This window comes from Numida meleagris, chromosome 4, assembly GCF_002078875.1.
Source record: "Numida meleagris isolate 19003 breed g44 Domestic line chromosome 4, NumMel1.0, whole genome shotgun sequence".
NCBI classification, from domain to species: domain Eukaryota; kingdom Metazoa; phylum Chordata; class Aves; order Galliformes; family Numididae; genus Numida; species Numida meleagris.
In genome coordinates this window covers 75,169,559-75,176,279 of record NC_034412.1, presented here as the reverse complement: position 1 = coordinate 75,176,279, position 6,721 = coordinate 75,169,559, and positions in this window count along the sequence as shown.

Sequence of the window (6,721 nt, the reverse complement as noted above, 5' to 3'; positions counted from 1 at the left end):
TCTCCTCTCCTCTCCTCTCCTCTCCTCTCCCTCTACTCCACACAGTATGGATGGCAAGGGGAAGCAGTGATAGCTTACATTGCCCAAGAACCCTATCAGTGTTGTTTAGCTAGTGTCACTTGGAGAACGAGGTCGCTGGGTTCAGCTCTGTGGTAAAAATCCACCTCCAACATTCAAAACACATTCAGATGACAGCTGGGCAGAAATGTTGAGCTTCTGAAAAGAGGCACCACCTGGTGTGGGTTGGGCTGAGCAGTTTCAGCTAACAGGAGGAACCTTGCCCACGTGTTCCCTTTCAGTCTTTTTGAACATTTCACTTTGTTGCTAAAATCATGTTGGCTTACTATTAAAAGAAGTTGAAAAGAGAAAAAAAAAAGGAAAAAAATTAAAAAAGACAGAGAAATATTTTAAACAACACAATGATTTTTGTCATTATTTGACTTCTCATTTTGACTGAAAAAATCAATTTCAGTCACTAATTTTTTAATGAATTCTGCAAGTTGGATAAAACATTGAATAGATGAGCAGCTGTGATTAAAACTGGAAACTATTATCTTGCAAAACGTGGTGAGTACACCTTACATTATCTTAAATCAGATTTCACAGCCTTTTTGTACTTACTTGATCTACAGCATACAAGCATTTTCTAAGAATAAGTCATGGAAATGTTTCAGATTCCCACTTCACCCCCCAAAAAAATTTGTATGGGACATTATTCAAGCTTGACAGATATAATTCCTGTTGTTTGGCAGACCAATATGTGCAGATAATAGTTTGCAAATAATTGTGTAATTGTTGTGCGTACTCTGCAGTTGCTCTGGTGTCTGACCACATTCTGGCCAGTGCTCATGTTGCTAAAGAAAATGCATTTAGCGCAGTCTTCTTATACATGGTACCATGATGAAATCAATCACCACAGGGTTCAGCCATGAAGAAAAAAGAAATGTCAGCACTCTGACATCTCAGACTTTCCTATATTACCATTGCATTCAAGTGAATACAGCCATTACAATAATTTCAAATAAATGGGGGCAATTCATGTCTCCTAGCACTTTCTCCTAATGCCTCTCTGGCACAGGGCTCAGTTAGCAGACAAAGGATAAAAAGCTCCATTTCACAAGATCACAATGGCCCGTCCATGTCTGCCTTTGTGACCAAGTTAACTACTTTGACTTAATTAAAAGTCAGTTCAGCCTGTGAAAAAATGACAGCTATAGGCACAACTGGGTCAGCCAAACATCCTTCTTAGAAGGTGCTCTGAAACAGCTGTCATGAACTTTTGCCTGTGGGTGTGAGGAAACGTGTTACCTCTCAGAGCTCTCCTTCACAGCTGGAAGTGCAACAAGTCCCGAGGAGCTAGCACCATGTGCCTGCTCTAGGTGACCTCCCACACGTCCCTCACGCTGTGCTCTGAGCAGTGGTGCTCACAGCAACGTGCAGGAGAAAATGTTCCTGGAGGCCCTCAAGGCCAGGTTGTGTGGGGCCCACCTGGTGGCGGCAACCCTGTCCATGGCAGCGGGTTGGAGCTGGGTCCCTTCTAACCGAAACCATTCTATGATTCTGTGAACAGCCCTTCTGCACTTTTGGGTGCTGATGTTGCTGTAAGCACTTACTGCAGCTGTGGTGGCCGGTGTGGTCATGCTGCCCAGGGCCCAAGGATGGTGGACGAGCAGCATCACCACAGGGCAGCCCTAGGAGGGAAGGTGGCACTGACCCAGATCCCCTGTTCTCCGCAGCACATCCCTTCCCTGCAGAGCCCTGAGTTAGTAACTAGTAAGAAACTGGAGTTGCTGCTGCCTTTGTAGTCATGAAAAAGCAAGTAAGTGACGCTTTACACCTCCTACAAAGCCTCTGTGAGGCTCAGCGGAGTTCTGGCTGATATTTCTCTCACCCTGGGCAGAAGTCAGCATGATTCATGCTGGGGTGGAGCAGGAGGGCACAGGCACATGCATGTCAGTGGTTGTTTCTGTCTCTAGGAAGGGGGAGGGAAACGACAACTTGATGCCTCCATACAGCACGAGGTGCTCGCTTGCCCTTACAAGAAGCCTGCAGCCTGCCTGCTGCCCTGGCTCCACAGAGAAGGACAGCAGCTTCTGGGTGCCTGCTGACAGGGGAGCTCTCACCAGGACCAGGCGTTTCCCCCCATGACTGGGGCTGTGTCCCCAAAACTCCATCACCATTTCTGTACCAAAAGGACTGAGGTTTTGGAGTGAGATGCAGGCAGTGCTGCACTGAGTTCCTGGCCAGCTTTGCCTCCTCTCAGCCGTGCTACGGTCAGGGGCAGGGACAGGATGCTTGTCAGCTTCTCAGGTGCATTTATTATGTAGAAGCAACTGGAGGGAGGCTGTGTATCTTACACTGGAATATTCTGGTAACACACAAGCAACTGCTGAATTTTCTTTTTTTTTTTCTTTCTGAAAACTGTTCTTTTTATCAATGAGATGCTAACCGACTTCTTGGCTTTCATGTAGCTGCCACCATGGCACCAGTTCTGCTGCTTACAAGCCAGCGTCAACGCAGCATCTGAGCAAGCGCTGGAGGTCAGAAGGCTTCATAGGTGACTGGTTTAGGATTTCAGTTGGATCTTAAAGTATATATGCATATTAAATTATAATATAGTAGGTGGAGTTTGTACTGGTATCTAATCCATCATGGAGCTGCAGAACAACTAAACCAGAGCTGCAGTTTTGGCTCATGGTTAGGGCACTGGATTAGGCAATTGTTGTAAAACCCCTCTCCCATTAAGACAGGCCAAATCCAGTTCAGTCCTTGGGAAATTTTTAATCTAACCCAGCTTTTGACTGAGCCCATGCAAGCCTGAGCAAGTAACTTGAAATGCAAATCTGAACTGACTGTTGGTGCAGCTGTCCTAAATCAGGGGTTAATTCAGGATCAGCTTGACCAGGTCCCAGTTCCTCTTCTGAGAAATGGTTCTGGTGATTGCTTTGACCTGCAGGGTTTGCTCCGGACAGATTACTGACACAGCTGTACAGGGGTGGGGATCTGTAGTGCCTCAGTTAACTGCGGGGGTGGGAAGGAGGTAAGCACAAAGAATAGAAAGAAAAAGGAGAATATACACTGTGCACGGATCCCTTTAGTATTCTTCCAGATTGTAATCACATCTGTCAACATAATGCTCTTAATTGTACAAAGCACAGGTAATGGGCTGAGCTATCATCTCATTCATCGCTGTTGTATTAAAAAATCAGATTGTACCTGAAGGAGCAATGCTGAGCACTGGGAGCATAAAACAGAGGGAAGGTCACTGATTCTTACCCCTACATTCCATTCCCTATAGTGGCTGCTACTGAAGGCTGGGCTCTGGGCTAGGTTGATCTTCATGGTGCTGCAGGGACAGTCTTACAGGAAGGAGTTAGTGGCCAACTGGTAAACTCTTACCGAAGTCTCATCACCTTGAAAATGCTTTGGTTCCCTTTATGGGTGAACAGGAGCAACTGAAAACAACCTGAACAAAAATTTATGTTTAGCAAGACTGGGGAAAGCAATCAGGAGATGAACAACTGTGACATTTACACCCTTAAAATGTAACGCTTCCATGTATTCTGTGTATGTGACAAAAGAAAAAAAATAGCACAAAATCTGAGAGTATCTACCTTCATGAAAACATCTACCTTTAATTCCACTAAATTGGTTTGCAGAGCTGTGTGTGCTGTGAATAACAAGAGAAGCTACATGCCAGACAAGAGGGATGAGCTGCAGGAGGAGCACTGGGCCCTATAATTTCACAGGAGTCTGCGAGCACCAAGAGAACACACCAGGGCAGGAAGAGGAGAAGACAGAAGCTGGAGAGCTCAGAGGCACACTTCACAAGAGCAGTGGACAAAGCAGCTGCAGGAGATGAACAGAGAAGGCAGCATGAACATGAGTGGAAATTGCACTAATTTCTGTACAGGGCAGGGGCATGCGGGCAGCTGCACTGCTCAAGATAATGAAGTAATGCTTAAAAACAACTCCAGACTGTGGAAAAAAAGATGTGTTGGGGCCTCTAAGGGCTTGCAGGTGTACTAAAATAGGGGAAAGGGAGGTGATGCTGTACTTTTCTGATGGAAAACAGTGGTGGTGAACAGTGTTGCCTCTGAAGTGCAATCCCCTGCTGGTCAATGTTAGAGAGAACCGAGCGCCCCTTTCTCTGAAAGTCAAAGGGATGCAGACAATGAATCAGTCATTTTGATGAAAAGGTCTCAGAGAGACCCAGGATGTCTGGGCGGGGGGATGCAGGAGATTGGATATCCTTAGCCCAGGTGGGTAGCACTGTGCAAAGATGCCTGAGGTAAAGCCACTAGTCCCAAAATGTACAGCCAGTGCCTCTGCTGATGTGGCAGCTGTCACCAAGACAGGTAAAGCACCGATATAAACTCACTCTGACGTAAACTAATGCAGAAAGTGGCTCCAAAAAATTAGGGCATTGTCTTTGTTCTGAGAGATTCCCGGACAGCAACTTCAGTTCCCCTCCCTGTGTGGTAGTTTAATTAAGTTTCCCTGTGCTTGTCCACAGACCTTCCCACACACTGTCCCTTCTTGACCATAATGAGGCACCACTTGCTTCTGTGAGGCCATGGCTTGCAGGTTGTTCCTGGTGCCCTGATGAATAAATGCAGACTCTGGGGCTGCAGAGCTGAAACCCGCTTCTCCAGGTCCCACTTTGACCTGAGTTTTGTGGGATGCAATGGGCTTCAGGACTGGGCTGTGAGACACTGAGCTGTTGGAAAGTTAGAATTTAAAAGAGAACCATGCAAGGACAATACAGCAGCTGGAAGGAAGAAATGCAAATAATAATAATAATAATTAAAAAGAGAGAAAAGAAAAAACAAGTACATTGTATGCTTCCAGTGTGTGCACAACTTTACATGACAGCAGGCAGCTGTGAGGGGACTTTGCTTCCCTGCAAGCATCTCATGATTTGGTGATCCCAGTGGGGTGCAAGTGAATGAGTCACAGCTGGAGCAGGCAGTGACTGTGATGCTCCTTGATCTCATGGATATCACACGGGATGTGCTGGGCAAACAGGAGAGTCAAGCAGAGTCAGACTCAAGGCTGAAAAATCAGGTTTTCTGACAGTATTTCCTATGAACATTCACTGGCCATACAGAAATTACTGAAAAGATCTAGTAATGGATTCAGGACATCAGCTATTAAGGCAGGACAGCCGTGTAAGGAGAGCATTGCAGGGACTGCTATTTTCTCCATGGGCAGAGGATCAGGGGCCAGACTCAGACCTGCTGGGAGTCATCAGAGTGGAAGGAGATGTGAAGAGTACAGCTGTTGCTTGCCAAAGAACATTTGGTCACATGTCACATCTGACCAAATGGAGGTGTAAAGCACTCATGGTATTTGACAACAGTCATATTTCTGCTTCCCCATTAGGAACTGAGCTTGGGTAAGGGAGCCAGCCTGCAGGAGCACGCTGCTCATTGATCATGCCAGATGCCTGGGGAGCAAAAATCCCTTGTGAATCCCCCTGCATCCATGTTTTGAATGACCTAATTGCTATCACAGAAACATGGTAGGATGAACACAACTGGAATCTCACATTTCAGTCGAGGGCTACGAGATTTTCAGAAGAGATAGGTAGGGAAGGAGGGTGAGAGTGTTGCCTTCTATGTTAAGGATAAGAAGACAAGGCTCCTGGAGACCTCATTGCAGCCTTTTAGCATTTAAAGGAGATTTAGAATAGACATTAATAAGAAATTCCCAGTGTGGTGAGACACTGGAATGAGTTGCTCAAAAAAGCTGTGGATGCCCCATCCCTGGAGGCTTTCAAGGCCAGGTTGGATGGGGCTCTGGGCAGCCTCATCTAGTGGGTAGCAGCCCTGCCCATGGCAGGGGGTTGGAACTGGGTGTGCTTTAAGGTCCCTTCCAACACAAGTCCTTCTGTGATTCTGTATGATTTTTTGGGACAAGACTTGAGGGAATGGCAAGCACTACCTCCTGATGTGGTACCTCAGTTAGCTCAAGTCTGAGTCAATCACTGAATGACTGAACAATGTGCACATTTAGCATTAATGGTCACAATGTCACAAATAGGAATCACCTTATTTCTTTCTCTGAAGTGTCCAGAGTCCATTTGTTCAGAAAAATATTCTTACAGGATCACAAATCTGCCCTGAATTTCAAATTCACAGCGAGCTCCCACTTACTGGAAGGACTAATTTAGGTTTTTGAGGTGTATATGGTGTACTGAAGGGGATCTTAGTTCAAACATGTGTAAGGTATAGCTTGCCGGGGTAGTCTGAACACCTGCAGAGAGGAACATCTGAAAAGCTGTTGAGGTTCGGAGACCACTTGATCTAAAAGTAGTGAGGAGCTGTGAGAACAGCACTGATGGCGGCGCTAACAATGAGGGGAACGTAAGGATGTGGTTTGCTCTCAAGAAGGTTTGAAAGAAGGTAGGAGGGGGAAGGAGGAGAGAGAGGTGGGCTGCTGGTGCACAGAACAGTAGGAGCTAAAGCGTAGTGAAAGGAAATAGCTGAGGCTGTAAAAAGTGAAAAAGGTTACTGAGAACTGAAGAAATGAGAGACAAGATAATGTGGCTGAACGGAGCTCTGCCCAAGCTTCTTGCTTCTGGTTTCTGAAGTTGTTCGCTCTGTAGTTTGCATCACTAGAGGGTATTTGGATGATTTGTTCTGATTCTTTTGCCTGAAAACATGACTTCCCAAACCAGAAATTAACTGATTACCAGGAAATGTGAGGAATGCCCTGC